At 27.7% G+C, this 20,452-nt stretch overlaps 1 protein-coding gene across 1 annotated transcript in view; it reads left to right on the plus strand.

The window, feature by feature from the left end:
- Positions 1–20,452, plus strand: part of LOC132944889 (alpha-1,6-mannosyl-glycoprotein 2-beta-N-acetylglucosaminyltransferase) — a 62,281-nt gene that overhangs the window by 3,370 nt on the left and 38,459 nt on the right. The gene's annotated exons all lie outside the window — the stretch shown is intronic.

Genomic DNA, 20,452 nt, shown 5'->3' on the forward strand with positions numbered 1-20,452 from the left:
AGATATACCTATAGTCTATATAGTACTAGAGTACTAGACACTAGTGCCACAGCTATAATATACCACCTGATTTTATATCTAATTTTTGTGCGAATACCGGTGACTCGGATTTTGTCACACTCATTAAAAATTATATATAATAATTCGTCGGCTAATAGGCCAATAATTGATGTAACCCTCACTGTTTTCGAATTCGAGGTTATGATTGAAGTAGATTATTATAGAGAAAATACACATTGTGGCCGAATATTTTAACCCTCAAATGACTAATTCCAGTCCAAAATCAACTTTATTAAATTTTTTTTTAATGTAAGCCACACTGTTAAAAAAGCCACGATGGATACGTCTACATTTTCTAACAATTTTTTCTACAGCAAGCCAATTAGTGTAAGCCTACAGCATATCCCTATATAGGATTTTAAGTGGTCTTACAGGTTAAATAGTGTAACCCACAATAAAATTACATTTAACTATTATTTACAACTACGTTTTATTTAAATGAATATGGCTATTTATTGATAGAAATGGTTGATTTTATACTGTTTATAACAAATCACGATTTACATTAAGATATACATCGGCCTATAACGAATAGTGCTTTACGGTGATTGGTGTACCAATTATCTGAAACAGTGAATCACTAGCTCTCGTTGTGGTTTAAATATGTTAAATAGTATCATAACGACATAAACCACTTACCACGGTTATCTGCTTTTGATACCAATAATACCTATAGTATATAGTATTATTGAATCTTTAAGTTTGTCCTCAGGGTGCGCTAGTAGCACTGGGAACAGCTGTTTCAGATAGTAAGTTAGTAAGTTAGTTCACCAGTCAAATTATGGGAGTTCGATACGCAACCTGTGTACCTTAAATCGTGTAATAAATTGACTGCCAACAAACCTTATCATTGTAATACAATACTATAAAGTAAGTGAAATGTTTTAGAAATATTTTCACCAACCAGTTTAACTTAGGGTTTCATACACCTATGAAGCATGAATGCAATGGTATTTAGATAAAAGTATGAAAAATAATATATTAAGTCAAGATAATTCATCTGAGATTCAAAATTTGCTGCTTTGTTTGGTGAGAACAGGATGGCCTAAAAGGTTTCAATGAAATATCCACTACTTTGATTAAATAGGTACTTAATAGTTAATAAATGTTGAGCAAATAACTGTTAATCCTGTATAGTGTATCATTATATTTTGCGACTTATGTCCGGGTCAACATAAAAATAATCAAGTTCTTTCAGCAATATTTTGGTTCATGAATGAAATAGCTATAAGCTATAAATATTAATTCTATTCATATGACATATTTACAACCTGGACATACTTAACAGTTATAACTTATAAGTAATATCCCTGTTGATTCAGTTGATTCAGAAATAGATTCAAACTTTAAAAAATAAATTGTTTGGGCTCCGTCTGAAGGGAGATGTTTTTGATTTTAATTGTCCGAGCGAGCGCAACGAGCGAGTGACCACGCCGGATGTATATGAAAATACTATGCTTTTCAATTAGCTATAACTTCAAAACTAAGTCCAACTGCCAAATTCTGCCTTCGCTATAGTTTTCAGCATATTTATAAAATACTTATGTGGGTACGTAAAAAAAAAAAATCGAAATTCGTTATAGGTGCTGCGCGCGGCAGTAAAATGCTGTGTTGTGACTATTGTGAGTTTTCGTATAAACGTAAAATATTAAACTTTGAAAAGATATAACTTCCGAAATAATGATTTCCGCAAATATTGCACCATTGTTCTAATGTCGTAGAAATAAGTAAATTAAATTTTAAAAAATTAAAAAAAAATGCTGATTAGTTAAAGTGAATTTGTTCCAAAATTATATTTTATAATAAGATATTCAGATATTCTATTGTGGGTTACAGTAATTTGTACTATTTAATTATTTTAAGTCAATTACTGCATCCATCACTGACTTAAAATTATCAAGCCACAATGATTCATACTATTATAGGCCAAGTAGTATAACCAACTAGGTACTTCACTTTGGAGTAATATAACAATATATCATATTAGATTTAGTTTTGTAAGTATGATATTGCTTTTTAAATATACTATTTTAGTATCTAAAAGAACAAAAATTAAGATTTTATGTTAACAGAATCGTAAGAAAACTATATTTTAGTGCCTCCTGAACAATTCATTATAGATGGTTACAACAATTGGCCTATTAGCCGATGAATTATAATATACGATATTTTATTATTATTATTATAATCGTAAGAATACTAAATTATGGAGTTCCAGAAAAATTGTGTGTTTCAAAAATAAATAGTTTCCAAAAAATAATTTCTCTAACATTATATTATAATTAATATGCACTTATGAGTTATGAGTACAATTCGTATTTTAGGAGTATACAATATATAATATAATAATAAGATTAAAATCAATTTTTAAAAGGTTCATAACAGGAGAACCGCCCTTTCCTCAATCCCTTGGTCAAGACAAGCATAAAAAAGTTTCGACACAATATTTCATTAGTCTAGACATATTCGACTTACGGCCGACAAGCATTAATTTAAGCACGCAGAATAAAAAAACTTAAAATTACAAATTACACTGATTAAAAACTTACATTTTATTACTATAGGTACCTTACCTACATAAATCATACAATGTTATGTGACTATAAATGTATTTTTATCTTTTATTAACTAGGTACTCTCCTGCTTCTAGCCTCTAGGCACTTTGATTATCATCAAATTGTAGCGGTCCGTTTATTATAATGTTACAAAAATATGTTTGCGGCCCAGTTAAACTTTAAAGGTCGAGGTTATGTCGACATTTTATAGGTATACGTACAGTACGTACAGTGGATTACAAAAAATTGGCACTCCACCTAATCTACAAATGACTCTTACTATGGTAATAAAATGTAAAATTCGTAACAATAGCATTAAGGTATAATAAAAATTATACACTACAATCAATACAGTTTTAATTTTAATTTTTAAATTTAATTGACGTAAGAAAGACATAATGTCATAGTATTTATAATCGGTTTTCGACATCTTATTCTCAAGAAATTCCCATCAATAGGATTATTACCTGACTTTAGACGGTAGAACGGAGAACAATTATTAGAAATATATCTAGAAAAAGAGAAAACAGTGAAAGTCTAGAAAATATAATATTCAATAAATAATATAATACTACATGTATGTAGGTATAATGTTTATACATTTGTATACAGCTGGGTTATTCAAAATCATTCATCTGTTGTTTGGTACTTGGCCTCCTAGATTGCCTGATCCAGGGGCTTCCTTAAACCTATTTGTTGGATAGGGGGCGAAAAATAGAGGTTTAAACTTAAACTCAGTCCTTACTATTATATTACGAAGTATATATTCATTTTTATAAATATTTTAAGAGGACGTCACACCTCCATGTGTTGTCTCCGTCACCAATTTTGTGTTGTTATAGCCTAAATATTGGAGTGACCTCACCAATTAACAAACTTAAAGTAAATACATTATCTGTGTTCTCTCGTAGGTTTTTTATAATATCAGAAAAAACCAACGTGGGCCCTAAATAATACTCTTACCTTTAAATTTTATAATAGGTAAAATTAATCAAATATTAAAACATCAGAGTAAAGTGGATTATTATGAATCAAAAAATTCGCTACATCATTCGTTAATCGTTAGTTATAATATGTAAAAAACACAATGCGGGTACAACGTGCTCCTTAAGAGGTGATGGATAGACAGTTTTAATCACTTATTTAGACAACAAGAAATAGTATATATAAGGCTCTTAATATATTGTTACAATTACTTTTTTAAAAATATTAAAAATCTGTAGTCACAGTTTTTTTTATAAGCATTTAAAGTTCAATTTTTGACAAAATTTATAAATTTTAAAATTGAATAAATATTTTGTAATTCAAAATTTATAAAATATTTTGTAATTCAAAATTTATAAAATATTCAACTTTTATAGCTAAAGATAGAATATTTAGAAAAAAGGTTCCATGCAAATAGGTTATGTATAAATTACTTTATTCACAATAATATCATCAAACATACATAGTTGTAATAATTTCATAGGCTGACTGACTGTCTTCTCTCAGAATCGTTTTTCTTATACAATGATATTATATTATTGAATTCAAATTTAACGCCATCCATTACAGTGACCCACTTGTAACCTACAACTGTACAGCAAAGCGACACCCACTTGCCCATCTTTTTTTTAGTTTGAGTGTATCATAATATAGGAGCGAGCGGAATCAATGTATTATAAAAAAAATTCAGTGGAACCGATAGCCGGTGGAATCGATAGCCGGCGCAATCGATAAGTATTTTACAGGTAATGAGGTCATTTTGGCATAATTGATATCTAATTCTCATGAAGGTATGGTAGTAATAATGCTATAATACATGACAGTCTGTGTAAAAATGGGATGCAAAATGAAGTTCGAAAGTACGTACCGCCTACCTATATAATTTTTTTTTTTTTATATTTTAAATAAGTTTGTACCCAAAGTAAAAATTTGGGCCGCAATTCGTTTATACTCTTAAAATATCTGGGCAGCAGTAATTAGTAGGTGTGCCCTAAAAAGGCCGCGTCCGAGTGTACAAGACAAGCCATAATCATTACTTCCGCTTACAGCCGAGTCCACAAATTACAATTGGTTTCAACAGTTTCCGTATTTCCTACAGCATGTGTATATATCAGGTATTTTATTTCGATTGCATTAGCCGTGGCTTAGTCAACTTTGGTAACCAGCTCGGATTTTACAAATAATATAGGCTATGATAATATGGAGGTAAACCGCACACGACGTAATATTATGCACACCGTATAAATATCATAAAATATAATTGTCATAGTCCCTCTACACAATGTCCCTAGACATGCGTGGGGTAGATGGGTTAGCGGGTTCAATGGAGAAAATATGTGACTTGCCAAAATTTGAAATGTATGACACGACACTGCACCTCGAAAAGGCACATATAAAAATATCCAAGGTATCTGAACAGTGAACATAATATTATAATTATTAGTCTTTGGGTATACAAAAAGTTCAGAAAATCTGGATTGTATATGCATTTGAAGTGCATTATTAATGCATATACGGCCGTAGGGGGGGGGGGGGCGGGAAGTGAGAATGCTTGGTGATTCACTCTGTGTACACATTAATGATAACTGATAAATGATAATTTAAAAAGTTAACATACCATTTGTCATTAATCATTATATATTTCTAAAAGTATTGACTTTATTCGACCATATAATTTTGAAAATTTAATGAGATACAATTTTTGCATTTCATAAAATTACCGTCATTCGTCCTTATAATTTTCTCCACTGTTTACTTTTGATATTTTAATGACAATCTGTGAGCTTAATCTGAAGTAGAGTAATATTATCTGAATAACGAGTGTTCAGTGTTATAAGAATGTACCTATAGGTTACTAGTATGCTAGCTATAGCTACTAAGATGCAAGTAGAATGCTAAAAAAAGAAAAATTAAAATTTTGAGTGGGGTAAAGAATGTATTAGTGTTACAGTACTATTTAAATATCACCATGGTTTTGTGAAGAAGGGATTACAGGTGAATGGTAGTGAATATTATATTGTATTAAATAATTATAGGATATTAAAAAATATTCAAAATAACGTCTCTATATAACATTTAGTGGAGCAAAACATGAAAATAATTAAAACCGTATAAGTATAAAACAATGTTTTACATTTTCATAAACATTTTTTACATTTAATTACATTTTGACCTTCAGATAACGAGTTACGCCAGTGCGATAAACTGTATGTGCCAGGTGATTCATTTTAATGTACACATGCACATTTCAATCATTATTCTTTTTTTTTCCACGAACACTGGTAGCGGTTTACATTATTTTAGTAGTATGTGAATAATAATTATTCACACAAAATATTATTCATAAGATAATAATAATGGAACTATTCAACCGAAATCCAAAAAAAAAAAAATATCGATGTATGCCGATACCAAATGTAATATGTATATGTTGCGCGTTGACTTAGTGTTATTATACTTATTAGATGATAAATTATATTATACATAATATATTTTGAGAGCCTTTTAAATTTCAAAGGAATCAAAGGATACAGTATTATTATTAAATAATTTACAAAAAACTGTGCCCATTATTGTTACATGTGCACCAACAGTTTATAACAATACAATTACAGAAATGTCACTCTCTTCAAACAAACGCCAGCGCTCCGACCTTATATTATTGTTTTCATTGTCTTTTTAAAGAACTCCAAAATCGTATTGTGTAGCTGTCGTCATTAATGCCAAGATATTATTATACGTATAGGTATACAGAACCGTCAGCTGAACTGTATGATTCGGTTACAAGGGGGATTATACTTTATGATACTGACGTAATCCACACATTTTCGGAGCCTAAAAATGGATGACACAATAACTGTGTTATATTTTAGTTCACTACACACAAACATGCCTTGTGTTTTTTTGTGGGTCAAATCGTCTAAAGTTTAAAACTGTAAATGTGTATCAGTCACCACGAATGTAAATCGGACCTGTAATGGATTGGATACGGTGCATGTCTGGTGCTATTTTTTGAGTTAAAAAGTCGAAAGTCGAAAGTGGTATTTAGGTGTGGTGGTGTCTAGTTATCAGTCACCACCCATGTAAGTCGGATCAGACTGGGCAATCCGCCCACGACGGATTTGGGTACGGCACACATTATATTTTGGTTTAAGTTTTAAGTGCGTAACTTGGTTTGAGTTTTAAGTGCGTAACTCGGTTTAAATAAAATACAATAAAACAATTATTATTAACAAAAAATATGGCACATACCATATGGTATGTATTTTAATACATTTTTATATAGGTGTGCGTAAAAAATACTTATAAAAAATAATTAACAATAATACGGTGAAGGAAAACAAAAAATGATTATAATAATATGTATTAACTCGCGGAATTATCAACTATCGCTTTATAAAAAGAAAAAACTTTTAAGACTGGAAAATTAAATTAAAGGAACGTAATTTTATAACGATAACATGATAAGTGAGGCTAAACTACAATTTACGTTTTATTATGTAAGAATTCGAATAATGAAATTTTCTAAAGTCCTAAGTTTTTATTTCAAAAATAAATTGTAGCTATTACATTGTCATAACTCATAAGTAATCCAGTAGGTGGGTAATTACTTTACGTTAAGCTAGGTAGTCTCAAACCCATTGCATGATACACGCGCTAAAACAAATTTTACTGAACTCACCTAAACACATCGTAATTATTATAAGTGTCAAAAAGCAATTAGCCCCAACGCAATGAGGCCATTTCTATATAATATTTTAGCTTAAAGCGAAGTACGAGGGTCGATTTTTTTTATGTACGTACAGAGTACATAAAAGAAATATTAACCAAATAATTTAATCATAATATATTTTTTACGATGGGAACTCGTTGACGTATTTTATATTTTCGTTATTTTTCATCTACACATAATGTCTATTAAAGTTATCAGTACCTACATAGTATAATAAAGTACATATACCGATATATACCTACATGATATACTATGTATATATGATATTGTATACATACAACAAATGTCAACATACATAATACTGGACTTCCCGACACCCAGTACAAATATGAGAAATAAAACGTGTTTTTTTTTCTGGTTTAAGTGGGTCGACAAATATTATATAAAAACAATAATGGCCATCCACATACAACGCGAATGGTTATTGATTTTTATTCCGTAATGATTGCCGTTCCATGGAAGTAATTACTTTGGCAGTTTAGCATTATATAACATAATATATCATTCATTATACGGAAATCTTGTGCCAAGAATATATTTTCAGAGATGTAAAATAAAGAGCATGATATATATGCCTACGTCTGTTAAAAAATAGTTGAACTACCGTTTCAGTGCCATTGTCGTTTACAGTAGATTTTAACTGGCGGTCGGGTCACTTCGACTTAAATGTTGTGTACAAAAACGAATAATTAGTAATAATACTTATTATGGCATAATATTAGCACGATACCCGGGGGCTGTACTTGATTGAATTTTATTTAGTACCTATATCATTGACTGTTATAGACATCGAGTGCCTATAAATCGACTACTTATCAATAACCAATGTAAATATTAAGAATTACAAATCACTTTTTCACTTTACAAATACAGTCGGCTATTCTTGAAGTAAAAAAAAAAAAGATAATAGTTATACTACAATGAGTTGTGTGCGATGGTATGAATCGAAAGAAAATATATTATCCGTGATATAAGTAAATGGTAATTGGTTATACTGATTACCAGCATAGAGCACGAGGCATGTCGGTTAATTTGAACCAATAATCGATTACCACCCTCAACCTCGGAACGAATTAATTTCATTTAAATGCAGGTGTAATTTGTATGGACTTCCAAACATATGGGTTAATTGCACTACCGTAAGAAAAAATACTATTTTGTTCTAATAAAAATTAATAGTTTGTTAAATAATATGAGTATATAGGTAACCAGATGGTACTTAACTATAATATTTTAGTGGTATTCAAAATACACGGGTATTAGGTACCTACCTAATATATCGGTAACAATATATATGACAATGTTAAGGGGGGTGCACACTTACACCGTATCGTGTCGTGTTTTTAATGATCGTGTGCCTCCGTGCAATGGCCGTGAGTGCGTTTTTTTTTATATGTATACCAAAATGCAATACCAATGATATGAATATTGTAGGTACCTGATGATAACATTTTATAACTTTTTTTTAGTTATCATTTTTCTGCACATATCTATAACCACACGGTAAAAAGTTGAATATAATATATGATATCGTTTGGTAACTGTGATTATTTTACACGTCACAGTGTAGTGTGATCCCGTCTTAAAAGTTGAATATATTCAAATATGCGGTATCGTTTGGTTACTGTGGCATCGTGTGGTAAAACAACAATATACCATATGGTATACTCTAACGGCCTAACAGAACCACGCGGTTCAGCCAATCAGAGAAAATTTTTCACACGACAAGGTCTAAGCGTTAACCCCTTTAACTAACACAATATCCTAGAAAATCGGTAGTTATATTACCTAGGTAGATACGTCACCATAATTTTTCTGAATACCTACTGATTAGTAATTACTGCCACTAATTTGGATAAACAATATATTATTATCTATACGTCTTTTCTAAACTACAGTGGTTTACTGGTTTAGTAACCTTTACTTAATATTTAAAAATAATTTGTGTATGCATATTGATGGGTTACAAAAAATAAACTGTTATTATTATTAAACTAGTTACGATATAACATAATAATATTAATATGATAATATGATAATATGATAATATGATATCTAACTGGCCGTGAACGTACTAATTGATCATTCGCTATGTAATATTATGCCCACGACTACCAGACTTTACATAATATTATATATATATATTTCATCTAATATTATAATTTTATATAATATATAATATTAATAAACGTACCTACCCACGTAAATGAACTGAATGAGTTATATTGTATAGTAATTATTTTTTACACGGTGTTCGATAAAAATAATATTAAGTATACCTCTATAATAAAACTACTAAGTTTAACATTCATTATATTATAATTTTAATTTAATAAAACAGAATACACAATAGCTACTATAACAATTGATTTTTAAATTCAAGTGTTTTGAATTATTTTATAACGTAAATATACCAGTACAACTGTTTTTATATGAGTCCAAACAATTCAAACATTTTTTATAATTTATTATCAGATATAGTTTTTGATAGGAAAATTTTTTTTTTCAAAAAAATACTTTAGGTACGATTTCGATATAATAAGGATCATGAGCCGCATACATAATTAGTATATAACATAACATCATATCCATTAGAATTTGTGCATGTATACCTATAAAATATTAGTACCTATACATGTATAAAGTTTTAGATTAGAAGTATTTAAACACATACCCACCAGCTTCTGGAAATGGACTGACGAATTTATGGAAAGTTTACCATCGAAGAAAGTTTTTAGTGTTAGTTAAGGAAAGTTTGTTTTATTATAGATAGGTACTTATGATTTATGTTTATATGATCGTTATACAATTAAAATGTAAAAAAAATGCCTATAGTAACGATGATGTAAAAACCAATTATACAGTCCATAATTAAAAATATTAATTAAATAAATTAGTTCTACTCATTATTTTTTAATTACTGCATGAAACTAAATCCACGCCATTTGCTGGCCATATACTATAAAATTACTATATTGAGTTATTGATATAATATTATAATTAGTAAATAGTAATATCTATAGTAGACACCTATACCTGTACACACTATGAATAATAATTACCTATTAAATAATAATTATACGTGTGTTCAACACGATTTTCAATAAAATCCATTAAAATGTATATTTAAGGTATTACGTATTGGACATTACTTTAAATTTTAAATATAATGATTTTTGTTTATCAAATACTTGTAGATATATTATATTGATTAAAATCACGGCGAGCAAAATATACGAGCATATTATAATAAATAATACGAAGTGGTTATTTGTTTCATTTTCACTCACCATCATTATGTTCAATACCATTCATTAGTTTTAAATTTGGATCACATATCTTATAATATATTGCCAATGGCCATACAGCACACGTCCCATGAGTATTAGTACATAAATTTAAAGTTATTTCAATATTACATTATAAAATAATATTCGTTGAATCTCTACGGAAGAGTGAAAACCTTCAAATTAGTACGTTTATTTTATCAATTGTAAAAATTCAAATAATATTTTTACTGCAGGGCTAACAAATAACAGAAGCTGTACGAACGTTTTGATTACTCAACAACGTAATTATAAAATGAACATCATATACCTACCTATTATTATACCAACAAGTATCTCAGTTACATATTTTTTTTAGCAATTATATAGTTGTTGGTATTGTATGTATGTAATAATATCAGTTAGCATATTATCATATTTGTAATAATTCAAATAGTCATTATTTTTATCTCAAATGCAACAATACATTTAGGTACTAAATATTATGAAATTAAATTACATCATCGCGTCAGTAACTATTGTTTGGTTTCATTATTTTTTTCTTTTTTAACCAGAAACGTACGAGAAACATTTTCCCGAAAAAAAAAAAAGAGTTTAAGTACATTAAATAACAACGTTTAGAAGTGATGTGTAAATAATTTACATGGACGATATTGTTATTTAATAACAACTTTCCAATCACTGTAGTATGTAGTTATTTAAATAAAACCCAACTTAAAAAGTTACATAACCTTATGTTAATTTTCGAGAATTATTTTGATTTGATTCATGAATGCATATTTGACACGCATTATTGGACATAATATTAATACTCATGCAGATTGTTAATATATTCACTGATATATTATATTATTCAAAATTTTTAATCATTTAATATTTTTTGCGAATAACAGAATATTAGGTTAGGTAATAATTACATGCGCTGCTCACAATCGTGTTTTACGTATGTAGTGGTTTAATAATTATTAGTAGGTATAATATATAATATTACATACCAATAGACAATAAGTAATAACCACTTACCAGTTACTATATTATAACATAATGCGTTGAGATGTCAATACCATTCTAACAGTGCTGGCTCAAAGATTTGCGGGGCCTGGTGCAAAATAGGTTTTTTCATATGAAAGGGTTCTTTTTCTAAACACTTAACAAAATACATAAGATGGCTATTGGCCCATAGTTCGGTTAATATACCAGGACGCCTTGATAATGGTTTAAATAAAATTGTTTAATGATAAGTCTCCCTGATTTCACGAATTTGTGACACTTACTACTGGATTACCTATATTGGTTATTAGAAATAATAACTTATTACTTATAAGTTATTAGTTTCAACCGTATTTCTATGTTTAATACTTTATTAGTAGTGCGTCACACACTCACACCGAATACGTCTAGATTATAATAATATACAATACGAATTATACGTAAGGCACGACTGCGAAAGGCTTTTGAAAGTAAAGGGCCTGGTGCCGCGTACACCTATTGCCACTCCCCATTAGTGAGCTGGCCCTGCGTTCTAATTATGTGATCCTGTTAGGATTTTAGTACTTAAAAGTTTAAAAAAAAAATAAAAAATATTAGTAAACATTAAAATAACTGTAAATACAGGGGTTAATCCTAATAAGTAGAAATAAAAAAAAAAAAAACAGGAGTATAAAAAAGAAGAAATTTTTATTTTTATACACGTTTGTAGTTTATAAGTTATAACATATTATATACTTTCCCGTCATAAACAAATTTATTATTACTACTATATACTCGAAGTTTTCCTTAACGGTAATCATGATTCTTTGCGAGTTAAACTACATCAAAGCGATTGGAATTGGAATTGAAATATAATATCATATATATATATATAACCAGTGTGTATGTTATGTATAATAAATTATATAGAAACTATATATGTATAGCCTAATGGACTATAACTATATTAAATTAAATAATGTATTAATACGCCTCAGTTCTTCGTACTAAATCTTCAAATAAAATCCAACTATGAATACTTACATGTATTATACAGTTTGATATACCCATATATTTGTAATAAACAACATTAAGTACACCATATTGCATTTATGCTATATATAGCAAGATTAAAGTAAATACAAGTGTATAGCGATATTTGCGATAAGAAGAAATATTATTAAAGCATTGAATTTGTAGTTCATACTGCTCCTATAAAAGGTACCTACATCATAATATAAAAGTGTATATTTATTATCAATTTATGAATTTATTTATGTTAACACATTTTGAATTTTGATAGGTACGTTGTTATTCAGACAAGCAAAATGATTTATTTAGTTTTATAAGTTTACATATTATGAAATACAACTGATGGTGTTCCATGTCAACTCAAACAAATTATATCATGTGGAACATTTTTATAACTTAATTGTTTTTGTTGAGATAATATTTACAAGTTCGTACGTCGTGTAGCTACTTGCACAATATGATTTATCGCTTTTGTAGTAAAATATATATATATAATTTATATATATTTTACGGTAACTAATAAATCACGATAATAAATTAATAAGAAAGTTTATTATTCTCAATATCGAGTATTAGAATAATGAGTTTCGATGTTATAATATATTAGCTACCACCTACCAGCTATACTATATATTGAAATTTGAAATTTTTCTCTAAAAGTAATATAACGTGTGCTATGCCAGTTCATCTGCATTTTAGATTTTTATTTATAGGGAAATAATGTTTGATTAATAAATATAATTTAATAATGGTAATAAAAAAACACATTACTATCAAACTATTATATTGTTTTATACAGATATGAGTTATGACTTAATGACAATGAATCGTACGGTTTAGTCCGACTAGTTATTCGTATAAAATTTTGGTAGTCAAATCAGCGCATTAAACATAACAAATGGACAGTGGTTTATGGAAAATAGACAATAAACTGTCATTAACATAAATATCATTAATCATAATGGTATTAATATCTTGATAATATTCACAATTCGATTATATTTTTAGTTATAAATATTATAATATATTAATATGCATATAGATAGCCAGATAGGTAGGTATTGCCAACATGACATTTGTTGATGAAATATATTAAATCTAAAGTTAAAATAAAAATAAAAACTTATTCAACTACAATCAAATAGTTAAATAGTGTTTTATTTCATTACGCATCATTTATAAACATATTTTATAGTTAAAGATGATGGTAAAGTGCAACACATTATGTTTACCTACATGTTATAATATTTTATCCTCAGCTGTGGACATTTTTTTGTCATGATAGTCCCACAAGATCTATTATGCTTTTTAAGCATATATAGTTTAAAGTTGTGATTCTTTGATTTATTTAGGAGTTTTCTTAATCATAATCAAAACCACAGAGAAGCGATGCATATAGGTATATGATTAATTGATGACGGCAATATTGCAGTCTACGTCCACTGCGGATATCGTTTTCTCTCTGCAGGTGATGAGTTTTCAAGTTTTTTTTGATTCGAATTTACATTCAAATGTATTATATGAATGTATATGATAATCATATGCCATAGCGATAGCGTTATGTTAACTTAATGAAAATACCTAATGCCTTATAAAATATTATATCATAGTTAAATTATTGCCTTTATTGGATCGAATTGACGGAAAAAGGAGACTATAACGATATTACCGATAAAATATTAAATAATATAAAACAAAATATTTTATAGTAAATACTAAATTAGTCAAATTTTTTAAATTTTTAAAATGAAGACCAAAAAAAAAATAACAGGGGAAATCGGATATTTCTGTTTAGTATAAGTTTGTATTATTTGTCTTGTCATTGGGTAGGTCACTGTAGATAATAGTTATGATCTATGTTTGAATTCATTGATAAATCATATTCTATACGAAAATAATATATTCCGAGCTAAAGAGCCTGATAGTTTATAGCGTCTATTTCTAAAGATAGTTTATGTTTTATACTATACTTTTTACTTATACTAATATTCATAATTTAATAATACTAATATATGCCAATTATTAACTCGATAGACCGTTTCTAAATTCAACGAAAAAGTAAAATTTATTTTGTTGAGAACATGCGTTTCGTACAATTTTGAATATACCAACTGATTAAATTGACTATTAGAAGCTATATAAATGTTGAAGATATACAGCTATAGGAGTTTATTTTCTACTTCATAATATGATGAAAGACATATAAAATGACAAATTACTGTTGAACCAATGTGCACTCCGTACTCCACTCAGAATCTAAAATGAATACTTATTAACTTGTATGAGCTTAATAAAATATGTGTTGTAATGTCAGCATAAACAAACAAGCAACATTATAAAAAATAACGACATTGGTAAAAATAGCTAATGAATGAATCGAATTAGCTACTCAAAAATCAAACATACACAATTTATTATTCATGATTTATGACCAAATCATATTCATTCTATTAGAGCAAAATGCAAACAAAATCAAATAACAACAGCCCCGTTTAAAGTTGAAATATGTTTTAATATTTATAGTTTCTAGTGTTTCTACTCATATTTTACAGCTATATAGTGTAGCATCAAACATAATATTATTAAGTATGTCCGTTATTGTTTACAAACACAATATATATTATGTAAAATATGAAAACAAATATAAGGTACTTATATAAACATGGTACCTACACATATGATTCCTACATATTATATTGCCCATATAAGTAATTCAGTATGTTGAAGTGTAGAACACTATAGTTGGCACGTTTTTAGTACTTTTATATGCAATAGGCATGTTTATATAATATTATATTATACATATTTATAGTGGCAATCGGCATCATCAAATGATAGCTACTCCAATAACTAGTAAATGTAGAAAACATATTTTAAAAACAAAGAAGTTCCATTATAGGTTTATTTATAACATCTCATACCTTCATAAACAAACTTACAACAAAACACAGCAGTCTGTAAATATCACAGCACAGGCAAAACGAAAATTGTCATCAGATACATTTTAAAAATTACCTATATCATTTTTGTTTCTGGAACGTATAACATAAATATCTAAATTAGTTTTACAACTGTTAGTTTTTTTTTTTATGTTGGTTTTCGGACAATAAAAGAGCTAGAAAAGCTTCATGCAGCAACTCAATTGATTTATTAATATTTTACTTGTTTATTATTCCGAAGTTGGAACTTATCGGAGACTAATGCATGACGAGAACTATAAATATAAAATTTAATGTTAAATGGATATACAATATTTTAATTACATTTTTTTCTAATTTAACATCCAATCAAAATCATTTCTTTATGCGAGTTTAAAGTTTCCATCAAAATATTTGTTTTTGAACAATGAATTGCGATCATAGAGTAATATAAATATGATTTTTATGCCAAAATAGTTACATAATTTAACTGTTAATATATAGGTATTATTGGTTTCCTGACTACTTTTATTTGACTGATATAATATTTATATGAATGTATTATTATCGGTTATAAACTTTTAACAGTCTTATTTACTCTTATTACTGGATTTGTATACCTAATAATATTTGGATTTTTTTTTTTTACAATTTATTAAACTGCCTAATAATATCATTTAAATGTTTCATATAATTGCGTTGTACAAATAGTTTAGGTATAGGTAATAGGTACCGATGTAATAATCATATATCATAATGTCTAAACCATTTATGCGTGTCATTATACTTGTATTTTTGTAAAACTGTTATTGATTTAATTAGCCGGTAGGTACAAATTAAAAGATTTGTATCACTATATCGTAATTTATATAGTATAAAAATATGAAATATGAATACAACGGAAATTTAATGACCAATGAAAATAAATATTTATGATATTGCAGATCTACAATCTACACTTGCACTACATTATTACAGAGTGATCCATTGAAGTGCTTAAACTCACTAATTCGAAAAGTTTCAACTATTTTGAAATTTTTTTACGTATACCAGCTATGATGTAATTTCAAAACAAATTTTTTTTTTAAAAAAATAATATTTTATAGGTATTTTTTATTGTTATATTTTTTAAGTTTTTACTTTTTTAAATGACACCGTGCATTTTTATTTTATATTTCCAAGCAGAATATTAATCAGAGTATTTCAATATATAAAGATCAAATTTCGGACAAGTTTAGTTTATTAGTTATAGGTATAAGCATTTAAAGTTATAACATACAACTAATTAACTACCTACCTACTTGTCCGAAATCCGATCAATAAATTGATTATTTAACTTGGATAGGTACTTCATGCTTAAATGGATCAACTGGGTATTGTAGCCAAGTGCATACCAACTATAAAGTCACATTATTCTGTAATATTATTAAATATAACAAATAACATATCAAATGCATAAAACCACTGTCTGCGTGAAATATATTGTATCAATGCAATATTTTATATTCTAAACATAATATAAAACCGACAGACCGCATATTAGGTGTATAAGTTATTATACAATAACCACGATCTACATCATCGCTGGACCTTGCAATATGCATAATTATGCTACAATATCTATATACCTAATACCTACATATATCCAATATTATGACAGAAAAATTCAACGCTCTAGAATCTAGAGTCTAGATCATCATTTTTCCCCCCTTTGATGAGTATATTACATACGAGTACCGGAGTACCTATACGATGGTTGTTCCAATTATGTATTATATACACCGTTATGGAGTAGGCACGAACAATAGAATTCCCCCCCTCTCCTTTGCAGTCTACACGCAGTTCGTGTAAATTATGATATTCTGTACAACTTTTGTAGTTTTTTATTTTCAAAGAAATTCATACCAGCCAAAAATAGTTGTCTCTTTACTTATTATATTATATGAATAAAGATAATATTATGATCTAAGTTATATTATACGTAGCGTATCATATCCTGCGTATCTGAAGTTAGATTATTGGTTAACAAATGATTTGTTAAAACTGTATCGTTTTTAAACGCCATTATAATTATTGGATAATAAAAATTGACGGTAAAAACAAATATTTAACTATTAATAAGTATAATGTAGCCTACTTCCTTAAATTATTTAACTTCGTACAATTTTTTTTAAACATTCATCAATTATTTTCTTTTATTATAGTATTATACATACTTTTAACTTTCAAGTAGGTACCTCTATTATAGTGACTATACATATTGGATATACGTATATCATTTACTATACGCCTACATTATATTCAAACATCGAACAACTAGACAAATTAATTGATTCATTTCTACATTCATATTTACATGTGGATGACTTCACCGACAAAATCATTACCTACCTAACCTAACCTATACAGGCTACGAATTACAATATCATTGTGTATAAGTATAACTTATTTAAGGCTTACATGTAGGAATAAGGTATTCAGGTATAAGTGATAACTTAGAATATTTGTATTATAATATGTCGGTATAATAATATGATCGTTGCCTTTTAGTCTTTATGTGTGTTAACATTATTAAGTTGATAAAAAGTAGCTGAATTATTTACATAGAAACGTCATTTATTGTTTTATACAAAATTTATTTTAGCTTGTACCTATAAATTGACATGCATCATTTTATATTTAGGTGATATAATTTATACTATAAGTATAGATAAATATTATTTATTGAAACATAATTTCCAATGACATAATAAACACCCAACCCTACATTTTTAGTACGTATATAATAATAATTTATATTCCATATTATTATATATTATAAAAGGTGACTCATCAAATATGCTCATCCTTTTTTAATAGTTTTCATACTTTAATGAGACATTTATTCAAATTCTGATTTGAGCAAATTTTCAAATACTTAATAATATTTTATACTATTTATGAAGTATCCTGTAATAATATAAACTTTTATTTTTCAAACGTGAACGGCCCATTTAAAATTTGAGCGGAGCAATGAATGTATTGATTTTACAATGATGTGCTTTTTTTGTGTCTGAAGACACGTCTTTTTACAGTAGAAAAAAAGCCTTCGATTTTAACTTCAATATTTTTTCTGGTAGGGAGCACTTTGGATACTAAAGGAAAAAATTCAGAGTAATTTTCTTAATAACCGGGAAAAACAAAATAAAACGATAGTATTTAGGCACGTAGTTTTTGACTAAATCGATTTTCTTATATTTTGTTGTGATTCAAAAACGAATAACCGTAAGTATAGATGCTTGTAATTTTCACTATTCACTAAGAATATTCTATACATGGTATAATTTTAAAAATATCTTCTAAATAATCTTTTTTAGCTATTTATAGACATTATTTACATACCTATTCGTTTTAGATTCTGAGCGGAGCGATGAATGTATTGATTTTACAATGATGTGTCTTTTTTTTTGTGTCTGTCATCACCGTTTGTGGTAGTAAAATAGCTTCGATTTTCTTCGGCAGCATCTTGTTCGATGGGAAAATGAATCTAGTTGGAGGTCAAAATTTAAAATTCCCAATAATTCTCTAAACCGCCGGGAAAAACAACATCATTTTGACTCGTTTGATCTGTTTACGGACATTCCATTTGATATTTTTTTAGTTTTTTTTCTAAAAATATGAATACAATTTTATTTGTTAGGTCAAAAAGAGTGAAAAATTAATACAGGGCTCCTGATATATTGTAACAATTACAGATGAAAAATATTATAAATACATAGGCACGTTATTTTTTATAATCAATTAAAATTCAAATTTTAACGAAATTTATCAAATTGAAAATTTATCAATTATTTAGCAATTAAAAATGTATAAAATGTTCTACTTTTATAGCTAATAGGATTAAAATTTTAAAACAAAGTTCCACGTAAACAGGTTAAATATAAATTACTTTATTCACAAGAATATCATCAAATATACTTAGTATTATCATAGGCTGACTGACCGATGACCGTCTTCGCTCAGAATCGGTTTTCTTATACAATTATAATATTAGGTATATCGTATATCATTGAATTCAATTTTAACACAAACCATTACAGCGACACTGCAGTTGCCCACCTTTTTTTTTTTCTTTAACTTTTTTGTCAATAAAACAATTTTTACTCAGTCAAAATTGGATTAAAGGTTCCTTATAATTTGCTATTATATCGATTTAAAGATATTAAAGATACATCGGCTAGATATTTTTTTAAGCATTTAAAGTTAAAATTTGTCAAAATCTCAAACATTTTCTTATAGTTAAAAATGTATACAATTTTCAATTTATTTAGCAAATTCTTGGAAATTTAATACAATGTTGTTCATAAATACTTCATACTGAAACATCTGAAACCAATAAATCTAATAAATAGGTATATAAACACAGTTTGTTTATTTAAACATTTTTAGTTCAAATTTGGACGAAATTTGATAGGTATTTAAACGAAGAGTTGTACATTTGTATGCCATAATTTAGAACTTTATTGACTATTGAGTATCGCATAATGTTTAAATTTGTTTAATAGTTAACAGATTTTTTGACGTTCTTGCAGGAGTCCTAGGACCAACAAAATCCCGGTGGATCTGATCCCCTATAGGTATTTTATTTAAATTAAAATATAACCATTATTTTGTAGAATATTTAATACAATAACTAATAAGTAAACAAAAAAAACTTAAGTCGATTGTTATATCTTTTTGTGCTTTTCGAATATAATATTATAGATAATATCACAAGTACCACCAAGGGCGTCTGCAGGATTTGTCAAGGGGAGGGCAAAATATTTTCCTTTTTAAATTTTTTGTCAATCCTATTAGTTATAAAGTATATTAATATTTTATGACATGTTTTCTTTCATATAGACAAGGAATGTAAAAATATTAAATTTTTTAAAT

The sequence above is a fragment of the Metopolophium dirhodum genome, chromosome 5 (genome assembly GCF_019925205.1).
Source record: "Metopolophium dirhodum isolate CAU chromosome 5, ASM1992520v1, whole genome shotgun sequence".
In the NCBI taxonomy this organism is placed as follows: Eukaryota; Metazoa; Arthropoda; class Insecta; order Hemiptera; family Aphididae; genus Metopolophium; species Metopolophium dirhodum.